This window comes from Cydia fagiglandana, chromosome 7, assembly GCF_963556715.1.
Source record: "Cydia fagiglandana chromosome 7, ilCydFagi1.1, whole genome shotgun sequence".
NCBI classification, from domain to species: Eukaryota; Metazoa; Arthropoda; class Insecta; order Lepidoptera; family Tortricidae; genus Cydia; species Cydia fagiglandana.
The window spans coordinates 14849887-14872379 of record NC_085938.1 but is presented as its reverse complement, the minus strand read 5'-3'; the positions used below and the strand labels follow the sequence as shown (position 1 = coordinate 14872379).

Genomic DNA, 22493 nt, shown 5'->3' with positions numbered 1-22493 from the left:
ACAAATATATCTCATTTACATTTACATAAAAACTAAGCCACGTGTACATATAAGTACAAAAGTTCGTAAGGCCGGTAGCTCGTGTTCCGGTAGCAGGTACAATCGCGCACCCAAGGCCGAAGCGGCGCGGCGCCCACTCTAGCCAGCTGTCAATCACGGGCTTCACACCTTGCGCGTAACCATGTGTGCGTGAAGTCCGGGTAATGCTTTTGTTTCAAGTGTAACAGTGCATATTGACTATAGTAGACGCAAACCAAACTGACGACTGGGATCGTAAAACTTCTCATTCACGCTCGCGTGGTCCAAGGTAGGGTGAGAGAGATAGAGATATGACCCCGGTCGCCCGTTTGGTTTGGGTTTACTATAGTCTGTGTACTATTGTCTTGAGCGAAAAGGATGCGGAAAGCACGAATTATTTGACTAGTGTCATTTTTTTTTCTCAACTTAAGTATCAATTGTATAATAACATTAATTACTTATATCTACACTCTACATCATGCTGTTACTTACGAGTACTTACTAATTTAATTCCTTAAATCAGCGGTCGGCAACCTTTTAGCAGCGAAGGGCCATAATATAATAGTTAAGGAAGTTGACGCGGGCCGTACTTTTGTTAATATGTGCGACTTTATCACTTATCAGAGATTGCAGTTTGACAATATTACATACAAAATAGCCAGGGGGGCTCGCGGGCCGCTTGTTGCCCACCTAGATAGCTTAATAATCATTGTCAATCGTAATTGTGTCAGCCTACGATACAGGCTAGCATTGTAGGGGTCACAGGTAATTTTTAACTTCCATTTTAACGTTAAAAAATAACATTGGTTTGCTATTAGTATGGGTATAAAATCAAGGTTTTTAGGAGGGTGGCCGACGTTTAGGCTGCTTTTCCACTGTCGGAGATGAGTGGTGAGGAGAGCAGACGGGAATCAACCAATTCTTCTTCATTCCCGCATGCCTATTACAGTCATCATCGTTCATATAGTCTGCGTTAGTGGAAAGGCAGCTTTAGGCAGGTCAGGCATTTGTCAACAAGTCGGTACATCCTTGGTAGTTCTCTGTTGTTATTTAATTTAAAGCCATGACACTGCATCTACAATAATATAAATAAAATAAATAAATAAATAAATAAATATTATAGGACATTCTTACACAGATTGACTAAGTCCAATAATATTGTGCAATAATATCTGGTGACCATTACACAAAACTGCATTTCCAGTAGCAACTTAAAACATTAAGTAGAGCTAGAGTTGGTAGGTATGTAAAATATTTCAAATATTTGAAGGTCGAATCAAAGTGAAAAAAAAACATAAATGCCACTAACATACTTTACTAGATTCAGTACTGGTTCACATCGTACAAAAACATTTTAAGTGCACGTACAAAGTGAATATCTGCTGGTAAAAAAACCGGGCAAGTGCGAGTCGGACTCGCGCATGAAGGGTTCCGTACCATAAAGCGAAAAAAAATGCAAAAAGAAAACGGTCACCCATCCAAGTACTGACCACGCCCGACGTTGCTTAACTTTGGTCAAAAATCACGTTTGCTGTATGGGAGCCCCACTTAAATCTTTATTTTATTCTGTTTTTAGTATTTGTTGTTATAGCGGCAACAGAAATGCATCATCTGTGAAAATTTCAACTGTCTAGCTATCACGGTTCTTGATATACAGCCTGGTGACAGACAGACGGACGGACGGACGGACGGACGGACGGACAGCGAAGTCTTAGTAATAGGGTCCCGTTTTACCCTTTGGGTACGGAACCCTAAAAATGGACTTCGCTACATACTAAGTGTAATAAATATCTCTGTGTAATTAAAGTATAGAATTACTCGTACAGGTAATGCGAAGAAACCTAATTTTTGTTATTCATTTGTCGCAGAAAAACAACTGTCAATAATTTTGTTATTAAGTTCTGTATCGTTGAAGAATAATTTGGGTAACGGGATTTAGGGATAATATTAAAATGGGTCACTCTCGTATTTTAAGTCGAAAATCGCCCGACTGCGCCGGTACGCCAACGGGAGTTCCCGATGAAGCTACTCGGTACGGAGTGAAACATGGCAAGGGATTTGGGACTTAAAATAAGTACGTTACTGACCCATTTTAATATAGGTATTTAATATATGTATGTGTCTCACAGAAGTTTTGTTATAAAAATGACCCCTTTACGAAGTGGCCACAATTCTTCTTGTTTATAAGCGCGCAAAGTTGTTGTTCAACTTCCCGTGCTAAAAATTACCCGAGCAAGCGAAAGATTCCAAAATTGAACCTCGCAATCGATCTTGATTTATATTCTCTTAGGGACACTTGCACCATCCTACTAACCCGGTGACAAATTGTACTGGTAACCATGGTAACTCCACGTTTAACCGGTTAACCCGGGTTAGTGAAATGGTGCAAAGTGACGCTTCGACTTATCAGGTATTCTTAGCGGGCGACGTATTCAAAATTACCTTGACACGCGCGCTCTTATTCTCTTAACAATAACGTCGCGTCAAGATCATTTTGAACACCTGGCCCGCTTAGCAACTTCTGCTGCTGACTGTACAATCAATGAAGCTTTGCTTCGAAGTAACGTTTGGAACCCACATGAACATATTAAGAGGCCAACTCCGTGACCCGGCATTGCAATACTTATCTTAATGTGACCACGGATTTGCTTAAGTCAATTCGTGCGCAACTTTGATTAATGAGTATCACCATGAGCAATTAATGCCGATGCCACGGTGTTATCATTAAGCATTATGAAGTTGTTCTTTCAAAACATTGGTAGAAAAAAAACTTACGAAGAAAAGTCTGCAGAGATTTTGACAGCATACGCAGTGCCAGTGTTAATAAGTTCGTCATAATTTCATAGAAGATTGACGTTTAAGATAACACTTGCACTGTGTGTGCTGTCAAAATCTCTGCAGACTTTTCTTGGTCTAACTCGAAGACATTTTATTTTATTTATTTGAAACTAAATTAATACAATATTTCCAAAATCGAGTGTGTTTACGAGTTTTCATACTTTATTTACTTGATTTACTTTATTTACTTGATTAAAAAATTATATTATTCTATACAATCTACTTCTAATCATTTTTCGCATACAATAAGATTTATTCATTACTTTCACTAGGTATATAAAAGCGATAAGTGCGTGTATTCTTTGCAATGAAGAAAAAGTATACGAAACAATTCTACACCGCATGTTTTTATTATTAACAAAAACAAGCAATTACTATTTGCCATTTTTTGTGATTTTTTGAGTAAACTGCTCCGTTCTTGAACTTCCGTTACCGGTATTACCGATCATAACTTTAAAAATCTGTTTAGATATTTTCCCCTTATTCATAAAGCAATACTACACCGCATGTTTTTATTATTAACAAAACAAGCAATTAGTATTTGCCATTTTTTGAGTAAACTGTTCCGTTCTTTAACTTCCGTTACTGGTATTACCGATAATAACTTTTTAAAATCTGTTTAGATATTATCCCCCTTATTCATAAAACTTTACGGGCCTGCCGACGTATTATGGATAGCTTTATCCATCTTTATCTACGTGATAAAATAACTGTCACTTTTTAACACCGTGGGATAGAAAGTGACGGACACCGTTTTATCACGCTGTCACGTAGACAAGAACGACCATCATATCCGTACTGATTTAGTTTAATTATGTTCTTACAAATACCACATAAGTCAAAATGACAGATTAAGACAAACGATTCATATCTAATTCAGGCCAGTAACGCGTTTATGAATAACGCCATCATCTTATTACATAAACCTATCAGTTAACGTTATCCAATTATGTATAACGAGTTCCTATTCAAAAGGTTTTATAATAGATTATTCGTTGTGGGTGTTCGTCCACGCAACAAAGTGCGCGACATGTCACGGGTCACTGATGACAGAGACGAGTAAAAAAAAGAAATACAAACTTTTTACAAGATGAAAACAAATAAAAAATCTTGACTGTAGCTTAGTAGGTATTTTAGTATACTAAGCGCCACTTGCTCCATCCCACTAACCCGGGGTTAAGTGGTGAAACCGTTAAGCTAGTGTTAAATTGTACTGGTAACGGTGTACCCTTGTTTTGCCGACAAACTTTTCATCGAATATTATTTCATCGACAACGATTCATCGAAACGTTAGTACTAGTAATATTGTTTCGCGTTATTTTGTTTCATATACTATTTATTTCAATTTTTCTTACTGCGTAGAAATACTATTCATCGAATATTACTTGATCGCTTATTCGTTTCAAATTATTTTAATTGGCACAACTACTAAACATTGCAATTCATTTGTTCAACGTATTACTTTAATACATTTTTCTGTTGTAACAATTTTAGGTTTCGGTTAGGTTAGAGCTGCGACCCCACACAGAAACGAACGGCTATCAAAGTCATTTTAGGTTAGGTTAGAGCTGCGACCGCACACAGAAACGAACGGCTTTAAAAGTAGGTTTAGGTTAGGTTAGAACTGCGACCCCACACAGAAACGAACGGCTTTCAAAGTGGGTTTAGGTTAGGTTTGAACTGCCACCCCACACAGAAACGAACGGCTTTCAAAGTAGGTTTAGGTTAGGTTAGAAATGCGACCCCACACAGAAAATAACGGCTTTCAAAGTAGGTTTAGGTTAGGTTAGAACTGCGACTCCACACATAAACGAACGGCTTTCAAAGTGGGTTTAGGTTAGGTTAGAACTGCGACCCCACACAGAAAAGAATGGCTTTTAAAGTAGGTTTAGGTTAGGTTAGAACTGCAACCCCACACAAAAACGAACGGCTTTCAAAGTAGGTTTAGGTTAGGTTAGAACTGCGACTCCACACAGAAACCAACGGCTATCAAAGTAGGTTTAGGTTAGGTTAGAACTGCGACCCCACACAGAAACTAACGGCTTTCAAAGTAGGTTTAGGTTAGGTTAGAACTGCGACCCCAAACAGAAACGAACGGCTATCAAAGTCAAATATTACATATTGTAATAATTTTATGCGTAATAAATTTTATTAAATGCAATCCAAAATGAAATAAGAAAACCCGTAAAGAAATACCACGATATAAACTATATACGAAATAACTCGAGTGCCAATTAAAAGTCCTAGATTTAAATTTACTAGTATCAATTCTTCGACGCAGTGACTTGTCGATGAAATGAAAATACTTGAAACGTTGTCTTCGAAATAACATTCGATGAAATGTCTGTCGGCAATTCAAAGGTAAACCACTGGTAACCACTCCAGGTTTAAGCGGTTAACCCCGGGTTAGTGAAATGTCGCAAGGTGGCGCTAAGCGTTATGCCGTGAGTTTACCATTGTTTAAGCCTTTGCCTAGCAGCGGGAGTTGGTACATTAAAAAAATGATTAAAAAATGTTAACATCAGTATTTTTTGTTGTCTGAATTGTGTGTTGTGTTGTGTTGTGTTGCCAGAATTAAACAACTTCCAACCTTCTTCTTCAAAAATTTCCAACCTTTTTAATTAACCGAAGCAATTATCAACTATTCCTTATTATGGGATGTTGCGATGGTTACAGTGGGTAAACTTTGTAGACGACTTTGTATGCAGATTAACAGTCTTTTTTGTTTACCAGGCTCTGTTAATTCGTTTTGTCAACATTTTTAGGTGTTTGCTTTCGGAGCTTTATTTTGTACATATTAAGGTTCGTTTTACAAGTAATGGCTATTAAGTTGCCTAACAAAAAATGTGGAGGCAGTAAGATATTAAAGATGAAAATATAAATTAATAATTTAGTTTTTCTGCCTTCATTCTCTTTAGGAGACGTCATCCTCCATTATTATGTGAATATTTTAAAACTTTTTTTCGATGAAGTGACTGCTACAGATACTACAAAACAAATTCTGTAGTGATATGTCAATTTTGCATACCAAATAACAATTATTATTTTTGATCACCATATTTTAATAACATGTAAATTATGAAACAAGAACACGCGTAGTCAAAATTATTATGATACTCTCGTTGATCAGTCAATGAAGTTTTCACTCGCACTTTTCCCCCACCACTAATTCGCAAGTCAACGAGCCGTGCGTTCTAATATTAGTGCGTTACTTAGGCGGAGAACACACGAAGCGCTACAGCGTCGCTCCCCGCGACGTTGCGCGATCAATCGGTTCGGAATTTATCGTACAAAATTCAAAAATTGTTTGAGCACCAAAACCGTGCTGTGAGAGAGTAAATACTAGTTTTCATACGGTCGTGCAATTTTGAAACTATCTAGTTCACAGTAGACATCTGTATGGGTTTCGAACTTTAGCTTATAAGAATGAGTTTCACGGAATGCCATTTGATTTACCATTTGCTCTTAGTGAAGTGAAGTCAAGTTAGTCTAGTAGTAGTTTGAACGACTCTGTGGCTGTAGCTTTTTTTTAGTTAGTGCCTTGCTGAGATTGTAAACAATAAAAGGGGGTTTTAAACAACAGAAAAAATTCCTGCCTGTAACCTGCTGTAAAGTGTCCTTATTTCAATAAAATGGGCACTATTCTCATATTTCTTATTTAAAAATTAACGTGTTTGAGTACATGGTTTTAGTTACTAACAATAATATATATACTGTACAAATGACAACGTTGCATGATTTACTTCCAGATTCATACAAGGTTCGTTCGACGAGCTCGGCGCTGCAATGTTTCGTGTATTCCGCGCCGCGATAAGAGTCCAGTGTAATAGAGTGTAATGCCGTCCGTCATGTTGGCAATTAATGCAAGTCGAGTCATTGCACGCGCAGTCACTGGCCTGGTTAGTGCGGTGCAACTCGCACAACCCTACTATTGGCCGCCATTGTACGGTCAAATTCTAAACATTATGAGTAGGTAGAATAAATAATATGCTATTCAGAATCAGGCGTACCTCTAGGGGCTCACTGATTAGCAGTCCGCCGGACGGTATCGGGCTGTCAGTTAGAACAAAATTTTGAAAGTTCCGAGCAACTGACAGGCCGATACCGTCCGGCGGACTGTTAATCAGTGGGCCCCTTAAGCCAATTGGGGTTTTAAAGGCTGCAAAATAAAGTTCAGGCACTAGAAATCTGACAAATTCTTGAAAGTTACATTGTAGAATTTAGCCCCCATAAATGGGTTGTGTTATTCCAGTATGTAATAAAATGGTAAAATATTACTGCCACCCCGCAGTGTTATCAAAAGTTACTTTAATAGTAACTCTCATCAATATTGTTTTTATAATTGGAGACTTTGGAGAAAAGAAATATATAGTCAACGGACTATCACTCTATCAAGTGTGACGCGCAGTATCAGTTACAGCGTTTCACGAAGCAAACAAAAGCTTTTATCGCGGTCGTCATAGGCTACGGTTTAGCTTGAGTATACCCCTTACATTATTTTTATATCGCATAAACTCGGCTGATCAATTACCTATACGATAATGACCGACAATATGGACTTTCTAAAATTACTGCTTGTGCTCCTTAAGTGTGAAATCCGCACACTAAGTAGGTTTACTTTAGGCGTTCATTCGTGCTAAGTTTTTGGGTCAAGCTAACTAAGTGGGCGGGGTCATTGGAAACCGACATGCAATTATTTGACAACTAAATCCGAGTATTGCAACGACCGTTGCGCTTTACAAATATAACTATAGTTATAGTCGCGAAATCAGCCAACTAGCACGGATATGCTGGAAGCTTTTATAGGGCTCCGTTAATCTACCTATCTTAACAAGGAACGAGTATAATCTGTTAAGTAAGATCAGTCCAGACGGGATGATCAAATTGACCGATTTGACCAGGAAAAAAAATGTAGTCAATGTCATCTACACAATTTAATCACCAATCGTAGTTGAGATTCGAGCGCTCAAAATAGAAAAATGCACCTAAACGCGCATATTTGCGTCAAAAATTTGCATTCTGGCGTCCGCATCTCCATTTGATCGGTCAAAATCTTAAAATTGAATTAAGTGAGATCTGCGAGCCTATTTCTCATCCACACCACCCGGATTTGGTCAGGCAATTAATCAGATTGGGCGAATATTGTTCGCGTCTGGACTGACCTATATTTTTTTCCAACATACTGTTTCTGTGTTCTTGCTACTGTTGTCTTATGAGTCTGATGTTGAGTTATCAGTGTCTTTTATTGTTATTTTTTGAGTCATCATCATCTTTGATAGTTCATAACTTCTGTCCGTTTTCTATTTGATTTTGGTTACCGCTTTACGTCTACTAATTCAGGTAAATCCCGATCAAAATATTATCCACCGCAATAAATTAAAATGACATGTAAATATGATACAATTACTTCTTTGGTGCGTGTTAAGTTTTTTTATCGTGTTATGTTATGTTACATAATTTTCCTTCTCACGAAGCAAGGTACATACCTATACCTAAGTAATATATCAGATATGTAGTACCTGTAAGATTAGGTAATTTCACTACATACTAATATTTAAACATTTACTATGGACCATTTATTTAATATGACTTGCTTACTTTTTGACCCACGGATAGCCTTGAATCTTGTTTTACAAAGAAGTTACGGTTAGAAATATTTCACATCTTGATGTTAGTTAGGGCCTTATTTGTGAGACTTGTGCTATAATTGGAAGATTTACGGTAAAACAAAGTGGGCGTTGCCACTGCAAACTTGCTAATCAGTGTTAATATACAAACACAAATACAAAAACCGCAAGATATATATTCGGCATACGCACAGCACAAGGGATCCAAATTCCATCTCACGGATCCCAAGCCAACCTCCCCTGGTCGTGGTCACCCTGGTAAATAACGAACGAGGCTCTGGCGACCCACTAACCCGCACTGGACCAGCGTGGTGGGCTTACGGTCCAAACCTTTAATGAATTACAACTTCCCGTTATGGCCCCGAGTGTCCGGCAGAAGGGGTATCCGGATTGGCCGGAAAGTACAAACGATAGGGTTGAGTGGAGAAAAGGAGGGGAGGCCTTTGCTCAGCAGTGGGACACTAAAGTAGACTAAAAAAACGCACAATAAGATATGTTGTGATATCGTGACCAGTCGCGGTATACCATTATACCATAGCACAATTTTTAGTAACATGTAGGTAATGTTTTTTTCTTGACACTCACGTGTGACCAGGTGACCAGTGCCCTGTTTATCAAAAGCTTGTCGCTATACAAGAAGAAGTCCTTTTTTGACAGCTTTTGTTAGAAAAGGACTTCCACTTGTATTACAAGTTACAAATTTTTGTTAAAAGGACACAGTTCTTATACAATTTACCTAATTTACTATTATAATTTTACACGTGATCGTAAAAAAACATATTACATACTTACCTACTTGTATGGCCTTTACTTGAATTGTTTATTTTAACTGGTTATTATTAAACACGCAATCTATCCTAAGCATGCAAATTATGCAAAAACTTAAACGCCCCATCCAATATGGTTATCATTGTTATCAAGATACAGCGTTAAAGGTCGGTCGGAGTTGTAGATAGGAATGACATACTGTCACAGTTGGCAGTGCTAAATTGTTATATGATCCCTAAAAATGCATGATAATAATGTATTTTGTGGTTTTATTAATAGGCCTTTTCAAATTAAACTACTTACGCCAAAATTGAAAAGAATGACTGGAATTTCTACAAATAGCCAAATCGTGACAGCTAATAACAATTCAAATCATGAATAACAATTCGAGACGGCATTGATTTGTAAAAAATCCACTGGGCCTGTCATACATTTCAAAGGTCACACCTTTATCTGATAAAGTTGCAAGTGCAAGGAGGCTTTTATAATAGTCGATAATTGGTGAGTACTGGAACAACGTGACGGGCGGGTAGGGGCTCTTGCTCGATGTAATATCAATTTGCTCGGTGGCCTTGGCACACTGGCGTAGAGTTTCTCTCAATATTGGGAGCACGGCTAGGTTCCGTCACTGAGCGGAATTCTAGAGAGCTAAAACGGGAACTAGTGTTTGGTGCTAATTAAATTTGGCACGGTTATGAGGCAATTGAGAAAAGCGTCGTGTGTGAGGAAAAGTTCCTCCAAAATACACCTCGCGGAAATATTATAAGTACCTATTTATACTACTTGGGAAAGTTGAACTACACTAAACTTCTTATTGTGATGCGCGCGTAAATTTTGCTCGTTCTTGTTCGTACATATACTGGTGTCTATCTAATTCGTCAAGTTGTCGTAATGTTTGAGATTGGAGTATTTGGAGCACACCAAAAACCTTGGCACCAGGGTAGCGTATCCCCAACTCAGCCACTCGTCGTCAACTAGTCGTCAACTGTGCGTAAACACGTAACGGACTTACACTATTCAAATGCTAGGAAAATGAAAATGTGGACAGTATCAGGCAACACTAGCTATTATACGTTCTTAACTAACTAATACAATACAATACATACAATACAATATTAAGTCTTTGTACAAGCGTAGTTTTGTTAATTTGTTAGCGGGAAAACCGAGTCGACATACCCGATGTAACATGTCGTGAGGCTCATTAAACCGCCCGTGGCAATATTTTCGCAACGTTTGTTTAGGCGAAAAAGAATTGTGATTTTGTTTACAGTGTTGCCTCGCAACTCGCACTGGTTTGTCAATAAAAAAGGCAAACACGGCATTTTCCATCTAATTACCAGGATTTACGAACGCATTCCTTAATACTGCCAATGGTTTTTTTACAATTTCGATTGCGTGTTTTAGTTTTTAAATTTTCCATATTAACACGATTGTATCCATTGGAATTTTGTTTTTATTTTTTTTTTCATAACAAAACTTCCGACGGACATAGTCGTGTTGAAAATAAAAACGGGCCACTCACATATTTTTAAGTCGAAGACTGCTCGACATGTTTCTCTCTATAACGAGAAACTACATCGGTAGCACGCGTTGGCAGACCGACGCAGAATATGTCGAGCAATTTTTGACTTAAAAAGACGTGATTAATACGTTTTGGTATACATATTTATTTTTATAAACCACTTCTCTTCATTTTTTACATGTGCCTTTTTACGGTTATTGAGTAAGTAGTTTGGAGAGTGGGTTAATCCTAGATATATTATTTCGATTTCTTTCGATAATATGTCCCAATTTGATGATTTGATTGGGTTTTACTACGGTCTCCATTAACTATCGCCTATAACACTGGCATTTCGTCTAGTTCTGGTAAAAATGTAAACATAAATGAATAAGTATCAATGCTAGGTACTGTTACTTGTTGACCCGGACATGTACAGGAGATTTTCGGTTTTAGGGGTCAAGGTCAGCGTAGTTAAACAGGCTGTTTATATAAATACTGTATCTCTCAAGCACTCTTTGATATACCACTTGTATAATCAAAAGGAAATACCTACTCTAAAGATTGACCGACCGATGCAGCAGTGTTGGCCGAAATGTTAATGCAATTGAAAATTCTTGACCATTTACCAGTATAAGTTGAACCGTCAACTTTAATCGTCCGTTACCGTTTACGGATCAATTTGTAACGGTTAATGGTCAATTGCAATTAACGTTCCGCCAACACTGCGATGCAGGGCTTAGACTCTGCATACAAACTGACCTCAATCAAGGTCGGGCATAAGGCACTTGTCCCACCGCCGACGATGAGCGATAAGCGAGTAGAACGATAAACCAGAAACGAGTGGGCGAGCGGCGAGAAGCGAGTTTTGGCTCCAATAGTTTTGTCGCTCGTCTATAGGCGAGTGTTCGAGTGCAACGGGCTTTGGTCTCGCAGCTTGAGTTCTACGAAGCGAGCATCGCCGAGCGAGTACCGCTGAGCTAGTTTTATCTTATCGCGGCGACAAACTAGTAGAGCGAGTGTTCTCGCCGACAGTGTGAACAGCCAGCGATGAACTATTAATATATGTGTCTCTTTTACTAACACAGGATCCTAATCTTTTGTTCGTTTCTTGGGCGAGAAAATCGCCGATAGTTAATCGCTTACTCGGTCTTGGTGGGACAAGTGCCTAAACTGGCGGTTTTGTCACCGTGCCCTGACTCGTCACCAGCGCGGAAGCGAAGTCTCTCGATTGTCAACTCTTTAGACTGTGTCTATAACCACGTATAACCTACCTCAATCTCTCTAGTATGCGCTGGTAAGGCTGCGTGGCTAGAGCGCACATAAGACCGCCCGCATGGTCGCCGGGCGCTACCTCATAGCACCGAGCGCTACTCCCGTAGAGCTTATCCGCCCATGTCCTGAAATAGATACATCTTTATCAGTTACTTAATATTTATAAAGCAATAAATAAATGCAAAAGTAAATGGGCCTTCCCCAGGACTATGTATATTTACTTTTGCATGAATGTAGGATAGTTTTTATCTCGAAAATCATCACTCAAGGGCAAAAAAATGATGGGATTGGCTACGAAAATACTAATTCTACGCAGGTGAATACTGCTTGGTTTTGATATTACGTATATGATACGATCGCTAGCGCTTATTGGTGCGCGCGTAATTTACTGCGATTCGCGTCATATGCACATGGATTTATATGGAGGTCATATCCTCACTTCATAACAATATCAAAACTTTACTAATTTGTAAAATCAGAATACCTACGGATGGACTTTCAAACGACTTTATCACATACTTGAATACAATCTTAATCAAAACTCGTTTAGTATTGCCGGAGCAGAGATATCGCATAATATATCATGTCAAGTTGCAATTAAACCGCACATATACAAAGCAATAGATAAGGTGCCTACTTAATACACATATTCTTAGACTTATACAAAGTATTTAAATTTAATAAAATAATATATTTTCTGTTTTTAAATCACAGCGAAAACATTTAACTATAAGCTGTTAACATTCGCGGATTTTATTGACTTACTGCCGTATTCGAACTTGAAGATATTCACAAGAGACGACACGTACTAGGTCCATTCTAGATACGTTATAGTTTAGATATCACCTAGTTCTCTTTTGCAGCGCAATTCGGGCAACCAATGTCACTTTTACGTTAGATAGAGTAAGATAACTATTAGATGTGAATTGGATCTCTAAGTCATATTCTGTGGAAATCGTTCAAGAGTATCTCCAGAATCGCGCAAATGTCAAATTTGACAGGTTAGATCTTAAACATATCGTTATCGTATATTTGTGATGTCTAAAAGATATCTAGTAGATGTCTATTTCAAAATCCGAATCGGGACCTTAGTGACATAATTGTGCTAATAATGACATCGATGATCCTTAACCAAAGATAGCGCATAAAATAAGCGTAAAAAAGTTTAATTTCGTACTTATGTAAACGATTGGTTGCGGGTCGTTGTCAACCAGTTTATCTAAATTAGACTTTAATATCAATATAATTTAAATTCGAGTCGGGTGACTTATGGATAGCCTATTAGTCACGTTTTATTTTACTTATTAATGTTTTAGTTGACAATAAAATACCTAATTATATAACATTGGTTTGGTCCGATTTCATAAACATTAGATGTAGAATATATTACCCAATTAAACAATGTTCTTATATTTCTCCTCATATAATTATAGCTTAACATGTTTATATTTTATTTTATACACAATTTCACGTCAGTTTGCGAACAATAGGTACCTACTCAAAATGATACACTACCTACGATATAAGATTTATTTTGCTTAGGATAAACATCTTTATTTGGTCTTTATTTAAATTAAATTATAAAAGCAACTGCTTTTCCAATCGCTGGGTAGTTTGTCATAGTCATTAATGACTTAGTATTGGTTGTCAAACGCTCTTAATATTAATGGAAAAACTAGTGTTGTATAGAATATCGAAGAAAATAAAATAACAGATAGAGTGTCTAAGTGTTTTGATTTTAACTTGAAATAATATTTAGAGATTAAATTATTAAATCAAGTAGCACATAACAGAAGTAAAAAAATCCATTAAAGAATAACAGTATGTCAAATTACGCGCTTAAAACCCACTTTAAAAGTAAGCCAGTAGTAAAGTATTGACGGTAAAATGAATCTATTTTTAATAGAGGTCAGATGGGCACCAGCTAATCTCTGTCAAGATTAGAATAAAAAGATTGGCATTATGGGATTACTTTTGCCAAACATCACATTCTATTGACAGGTAACATTACAGAATAATGAGAGGACAGAGCCATCTTAGATCATTTAATTCCGAAAATCGTTGTAATATCATCAATAAATATGCAATCCTTTTTTAAATGTTGCGTTTGCGTAATAGGTCATGTGCATTACACTTAGCTGTGCCAATAAATGTCAATCTGTTAAATTAACGAGCTTTGTCACCGTCTATCGTGAGCATCTTCTGATTGTATCATTGTGTCATTTGTTTTTAAGTAGGTAGGTATGTAGGTTTCAACGAGAGGTTCTTTGAAGAAACATTTGCAGGTGAACCTAAATAAATAACATCTTGTCAAAAGATAACCCAACATTAGTATAGCTTTAAAATGGGTTGGGAAATGGGAAAACGGAAAATGGAAATGGAGTAATGGTAATGGTGTCGAAAAGTGCTCGTGTTGAGACCACGGACTAGCAAGCGCAGCGTAGGACGTCCACCCACAAGATGGACAGACGACCTTGTTAAGGTCGCCGGAAGACGCTGGATGCGGGTCGCTTCCAACCGGCACATATGGAGGTCCAAGTGGGAGGCCTATGTTCAGCAGTGGACGTCTTATGGCTGAGATGATGATGATGATGAATGGAAAACAGTGTGGCAAAATATTTCTTTAAAACGCTAAAACTTGATTGTTTTTCGGACAACGGGAAACGGCCGTATTCGAACAATGCCTATATGATGTCACAGCAGTACGATACCCTTCTGTCAGCAGTGTTTCAAAAATGTTCAACCGAAAACGTCATTTTTTTTGCCACGGATACATCGGATTCGTATTGCAGTGACATTTTATAAGCATTGCCCGAATACGGCCGTAAGTAATATTTGAATACTTTATAATAATATAATAACAGAAGTGGGACACTCTTCAATGTCTTAGTATTATCTTAATAAATTATACCTACAAGCATTATTCAGGCGCATAGCATTGTTTTCCTAGGGCTTGTGAACTGTTGCTAAATTATCTATGCTCTTAATAGGTTTTGCGAAAATGTCACAATGTCTTAGTATTAATTAAGGTGTGCAAAGGATACGACTCGTCAAATGTTACCGGACCGGTTGCCGCGCCGACTACGATGATGTAAATACCTCAGTATTGCCCAGTGTTGCCAACTTGGCATTAATGATGCCAGATCTGGCATATTTTCACTCGCTGTGGCACCAAAATTTTCCATTTAGCACCTGGCATATTTTTTAGCATAATTTACTCTAAGCCAAGTTTGCAGCAACAATATGCGCCATCGCCTTATGTGGTTCATATTTTCATATGAATTTTGACTTTGGTGGACGGATGGACGTCAACGGACTATATAAAGTTGGTCAAGCAGATCTTGTCAGTAGAAAAAGGCGGTAATTTTGAAAAATTTATGTGTTTTAAGTGTCTAATTTCAAGTGATATTTTACCATTTTTTTAGCATAGGTGGTTAAAAAATCTTGAGCATAATCTAGACATTAGTCTAGCATTTTTTCAAAATCCGAGTTGGCAACACTGGTATTGCCCTAGCACTGATCAATGGAATTATGAGACGCATTTAAGATAATCTGTTATTTAGCATTGAAATTTATATCGAGTTACTTGACCAATCTTAGACAGTAATAAGACTAATAGTTGTGAATATACGATGTCGATGTTAAAGGCAAACGAGATTTAATTACACTTAGGAAACTCAAGCTTAATTTATTGAAGAAATGTTAAGATATTTGTAAACATAAACTAAATTACATAACATAGCTGATCCCATTAAACAACAGTGAAGTTTAATTAGCTCAACTGTTATAAAATTACAGATCATCTTTTCAGTACCTAGTAGTAAATAGGAAACTAATAATTACAGTCCAAATATATTAATTTTAGAAAGCCAGAACCGACACATCTTGACAGACTGACAGATAAGAATTGAGGAGTGATGATTGCGGATATGAAATCTATTGATGATCAAAATATTCAACGCACAGAAGTTATTCAGCTCAATACTTAGTCATGACAGTGAAAGGAAAGCTTAGACTCATCTTATCTATAGTTTATCATTTGACAGACGCCTTATTAATATCCTCTTGGTCTAAATTACTGCGACCCGTTAGCCAAACGAAAGCGTGCAGTTTTCTGGGTGACCAGGCTATTGTACGCAAAAACCACGTTTCAAGGCACACGCGGGGTCGCGCGACGCACGCGCAGCCTCGCCTGCCAAAATAATAACCAATCACAATGCAATAATTGTTCAGTAACTGAGCTCATAAGAAATAATCTCACTAATATGTCAACTGACAATCGTGTTCTGGCGCTACGTGCCAGCGAGCGTGCCTATTGTCAATTTTATTGAATAGAATTATACGATAATAGGATTTGTCTTCTGACAACAATCTCATTGTTACATTGATTGAAATTTAATCGGGTTTAAATAGTTTGGTTTGCAAATATAATTTTTGCACAGCGGGACAGATAAACCCTTTGGAGATAAAAATAGCAAGCCTTGGCTTGACATGCAATAACGTGTCGAGTTAAATGAGCTGTTCGCAACGTCGTGAATACAATTAAGTAATCATCAAATTCGACATAATTGCGTTAGACAATAAGTAGCTATTGTATTGTTTGTACATTTCTATTGCTAGTGTGAAATGGAGGTGATTTGTGCAATAAAGTTAGCTAGGTACAATTGGCTCATATGACACTGTTTTTACACATCACATTTGTGATTAAAGTTGATTAAAACTTGTTACAGTCGCCATCAGATATGTATATCGGAGCGGCCAAGGTGTTCACAATATCTGAACATGCACTCTAGCGTCCTGACATTAGAGGCGTGTTCAGATATTTTTGAGCATCTTGACTGCTCCGATATATCTGATGGCGACTGTACGAATATAAAGCAGAAATACGTCTCGATAGTAGGTAGGTAATTAAGCCTTTTTGTAACTAACGCCTTCTGAGTACTTCGCTCTAGGCTTGGCACTATATTAGATAGGTAGCGTTTATTGGTAAAAAGTATTATTTTTAGCCAAAGAAATGATGTCTGATTACTTATTAACTGTGTCCTGTGTTCCTGTGGCTCAGAAGTATACTTTGAAACATATACTTTGGTCAATAATTGGTACAGTCACCTGCAATAATATGTTACACAACGAAGGCCGCAAAAATATCTGACACGATCTTATTTGTATAGCGATAAGAGTATCGCTCCCTTCTTTTGCGGCCTTCGAAGAGTATCATATTATTGCAGGTGACTGTACTACTCATAGCTGACCGGCAATTATGCAAAAAAATTACCACTTGAACTTTACATACCGGATTAACGGGACAAGTAAAGCCAAAGTTAATTAAGACTAAATACCTCAGAGTTAATGAAATAACGTTATTTCCTAATTCAATTTCGCCATAGCGATTATGAATGACGTCACTTGACATTGGCATTGCATTGCTTTCGGTTGTTGTGGTTAATTAAGGCAATAATCGAGACCGACTAAATAAGTAGTTAATGAGTTTTTAAGTAGAATATGTTCGTAAAACCTCTGATTGTTCCGTTCCCTTGTTAGTATATACGAGGCCGGCTACTGAGTTTAGTATTAAATAAAATACCTAACAAATAGGCACGAATTCTCATTTTGTTTTATAAATAAATATAATGCCAGCAATCATTCCGTGAGATAGATACTTATAATACGAGTTACTCAAAAACAAACCTTATAATTGTGTTGTGTTCGCTTGTATTACTTTACGTGAAAATCGTCTTTTTTCCTCAATCATAAATGCTGGTATTAAAAAAAAAAACATTGTTACCATTGACTAATGGACTACACAAGTGCACATTAAATCATCAATTTTATTCAAGTACCTTAATGGATTTTTTATGTACTTCCTCATTTTATGACAGTAGATCAAACAATGGATATACTTATCAATTTATCAATAACCTATCCGACAAAGGTTAGGGATTCCCTAACCTTTAAAGACGTATGTGCAACTGCGTAAATTGAATTGTAGAGTGACACGACATTTAAAAATTTATTTAAAATACCTTTGATATCCTTATATGAAGCGCAGAACAAAAGGAATCAATTATCTAATCCACGTTGAATACTAACACGATTTTGATGTTCATTCCATTAGTGGAGCGAATTGCGGGTCATGAAATTATAATATTTAAGCATTTGATAGCTATTGTCTTATTACCTTGAAGGAACTAGATCCAGCGTATCTACTGTGTTCCGCATTTCAAAAGTAAATATTGATGCGTAATACTCCAAACCTAGTTCTAAATAAAATATCGAAGATAAAAAAGCTTTCATCCAATTTATCCATCAATTACTTTAGTGATTATCATAATTTGTAAATGATGCAAAAATGTAATTGTAATTTAATAAATGCTTAGGTGCAAAGAATATGCAATTGAAGACAATGAGGCTTGTATTGTAAAAGTGACATTCGGATGTTACCTGCAGTTGCCTTACTGTTGCGACATTAGATACTGCAGCGGCGTTAAACCCGGCGCCCGGTATCTGTCCATTTTTTTGAACTGAGTGACGGATTGAACCTTATAACGTTCATAATATAAATTATAATATTATTATAATCGAGGCAGTAATGCAGCGGCGAACGCTACTCATTTTATCAAAGAAAATAAGGCAATACGACGACGCTGCAGTAATCTCGCAACAGTAGTAATGCAACTGCAGTAGACATCCGAATATAACCTTACGGCTTTCCATGTATTCCTGAATGTCGTGTCTAGACATCAGATAAAGCCTTTATCGTGAGTACATAGCAAAAGTGAGGTACGGAACATGACTTGAGAGCTAGCTCAGCTGAGTAATTTGTTTTTCGTAACTGTTACCTACATTACGAGAAGCGTTTCTGTAAAATAAGTAGGTATTCAAGAAAAGTGCCAAGTTAAGGTTCACAATGCATTGTGTGGCAACAATCTAGTCCTCAACTTGGCACTCTTTCAGAAACCACTACATTAGGTAAGTAACAAATGAGAACTAGGACTACTATTTTATATTTATGTTCATAGTTAATCCATTGTTTTACCCCAATTAGCTACCAAACCTAACATTAACAACATAAAGACGTGCCGATAATTCCGAAATACAATACATATTCTTACTATTCTTAGACAACATAATGTAATGTCCATTCCGGAGAATGTCAAAAGACGACCTCAGTGCGTGTGTGTTGTGTTATAAATAACTTGTTTAATTATTTATTGAACTACACATAGTTACATACACAATGGCCGTGGGAATTCTGCTGGCATTTAGACGGCCCTCTTCTTACCTAATGAAGAAGAGCTCTTTTAGAGCGATGCTAAAACATTTACCCCCTTATTCATAAAACTTTACGGGCCTGATTTAGTTAAATTATGTTTTAGCCCTTTTTTACAAATACGTAAGTCAAAATGACAGATAAAGACAAACGATTATTAGCTAATTAAGGTTTGTAGTGCGTTTATGAATAAGGGGGTTATACAAAAAACTAAAATTAGACCTAATTTGAAATTTCACCAAAAAACTGAGACTAATCTAAAATTCATAAAGCCGGATCAGATACACGACGTGTGAATTCCCTCCTTTGTTAACAATAAATGTAGAAGTTTTAGAGACAAATATAAATTAAAATGTCTACATAATGCGAGGTACTTTTAATCTACATAATCTGTGGGTATTATTAAATAACTTTCCTCCTGGAAAAGGCAAAATTAAATTCACTATCCCATAGAAAACATTGATTGACGTTTGATCAGCATGAAAAATAAAACACCTGTAACTCATAATTTGTTTGCATGCAGTATTTATTTATCTTAATAACTGTAATATTTAAATATCCCACATAAGTAATTAAGCATTTATTTGAAAAGTATACAAATAGAATTGAATATGATCGTAGCTTATCATAAAATATCATACGAAAAATGAAATCAGTTATGCGGTGGCTCAACTCAACACACGTCAGCGGTCAACTTTTCTCTCATGTACACACTGATTTGTAGATTTGACACGTTGTGCAAAGATGGGTGTTGCGAAGTGCAAATAGATACGGCATGAATCAGCGGTGAACTTAATAGCGTGTATGTGTATATTGTGGGTGAAATGTGATTTTTGCGAATGTTAAAATTTGCAACATGTTGCGGTAAGAGAAAAATGAGATTTACATACAATTATACTTATATCATAGCCTATTTTCACTTTATATTTGAATGAAAGAGGTCGATCCAACATTCGAATGTTAGAAAGTAAAAGCATCGGGATTTTGTGGGAATCCTGCTTTGAGATAAACAAATAATTAATCGTTGTAAAATTAAAACGAATTATAATATTTAATATGACCAGCAAGAATATTCTACATACCTAAGTCAGTTAAGGTGATACAAATATATAAATTTGACTTAGCGGCCTGTGTTCGCAGGCGGAGGTAAGCCCTACCAAAGAGGTTGGCCACAAATTGATCATGATCATAATTTTAACATTAAGTTTTATAAAATTGAATATAAAATAAAACAGAACTGAACCTGTTATAGTTATAATTTACTTAGTGGCAGCAAAGAATTGCATAAACAATGATAAGAAATGTAACTGACACCATTTACTTACCTCGATAAAGTCATAATCTCAATGCTGATTTTTATTGCATACATCCTGTATTTAATGTGTGATTATATGTACAGTCGAGAGCATACATATGTATACATTTCTTCACTTTAACCCATTGCAATAAGGTGAAAAAATGTATACATATTCATGCACTAGACTGTACTCAATCGGCAGGTTTTATTTTTGACCAACAAAATAAATTGTCGTTTTCTATATTTGGTCAATCTTAATTACTTCTCTTTGAAACCATTTCAAAATACAGCTTTCAATTTAAAGGTAGGAATTAGCAGGCTAATTTTAAGGTCATGTAATATTCCAAAATAGCAGTGACTAGGTATTTCGATAACGTAATGTTATATCCCAAAAAAACTTGTAATTATAATCATTCTAAGTAACTCCAAATTTATAAGAATAGTACAAATCGTTTCACAGAGGTTCTCGTGTACAGTACTATTTACATACAAATTAAGTCATATAATAAACTAGGTATGTTAGATAAGCTTATGTTTACATATTACAAGCACGTTACTACTAAATACCATTTACAGATTTTTCATAGTTTGTGTCAAGTGTCAATAAGCGACGTCACGACTTTGATGATTGCATCGCAATTGCGTTTGTGGTTAATTGTGCGAACGTCCAGGTGACAAGTTGTAGTCATCAGGTTTGTCACGATCCACCGACGATCTACACTCGTCGAATCTTTAACTTTCTACATTAGCTCCATTACAACGACGAGTGACATTTGTGGACCACGATTGTACATGCCCACACTCAGTGATGGCCGACTGGATAAACTTAAAAAAATTCTAACATGGCAACACTTCAATTAAGATGCAAGTGACATGATTTAACCTATCAATAAAATTGATAGACGTATTGTTATCTGTCGTTCATCGTACGTACACTGTGTTTAATTAAATAGTCCATATTCGATCGTGTCTGCCTTAATGTCGCTGTCGTAACATCTCTGTAGTACACAAAGTTTTAATGAGATGCAAAACAAAAAAGAATTCGAAGCATTTCGATCGCCATTGATTAAACCAGATTACATTTTCTTCACAGTCGGTGACTCGACTACTAAGTTAAGACATAAGAAGGGTCAAATTGAGCTGTAGAGGCAGTAAATGCATTAGACGCGGATATGCGGCCTGTGACAGCATTGCTAGTTGCACCTTTGACCTTGCACGTGCTACTTTCAAAACACCGCATTCCGTAAACCGTCGTCGCACGGAGTGTTCGCAACTTCGCAAGGTACGTCATAGTTATTGTTCTTTATAACACTAACCCTTTTAATAACGAGTTTACACAATGTTAGCGCGACGAAAAATTTCTGTTTTTCTCTCATAATGCTTTAGGTGAGTAGTAGCTTAACATTCTCGTTCGTAACTTTGAATGATATTATGGTAGAAGTGGTAGAACCATAACTATATTTACCAGAGACACATGACAAGGGTAAAATGTCTCAAGGGAATCATCTTATTGGAAAAAGCAGACATTAACTGTAATTTAATATCGGTCAAGTCATTGTATGTTGGCAAGCTAATATTAAAAATTGCCTTAACGAGTTCAAAGTTTTTGAATTTGTTATCGGTACAATATACAGCTTACCGTACTATAACGATGGCCTACTTAGTTAGTATAAGCTATTTAAACCAGTACAAAACCTTGACAAAGCTGGTTATATAAATGTATAACTATAAATTTCTATACATATATATGATACGGATATGTAGGTATTTTAATGACTATTAACAATAAGAGTAACTGCCCTACAGGTTGTTCTTGCATTGTCGAATAAAACAGGTTCAGTAGTTGCTGTGTCTGATGGAGATTTCACTGGAGCTAGTCACGACTGTTTTAATTTGGTTGGT

At 36.6% G+C, this 22493-nt stretch overlaps 1 protein-coding gene across 1 annotated transcript in view; it reads right to left on the bottom strand.

The window, feature by feature from the left end:
• LOC134665990 (mucin-2-like) overlaps positions 1-22493 on the bottom strand; it is a 77029-nt gene that overhangs the window by 40189 nt on the left and 14347 nt on the right. Inside the window, exon 2 of the mRNA XM_063523053.1 lies at positions 12024-12149. The gene's annotated coding sequence lies outside the window, so the exon portion shown is untranslated. The remainder of the gene's footprint in view (positions 1-12023; positions 12150-22493) is intronic.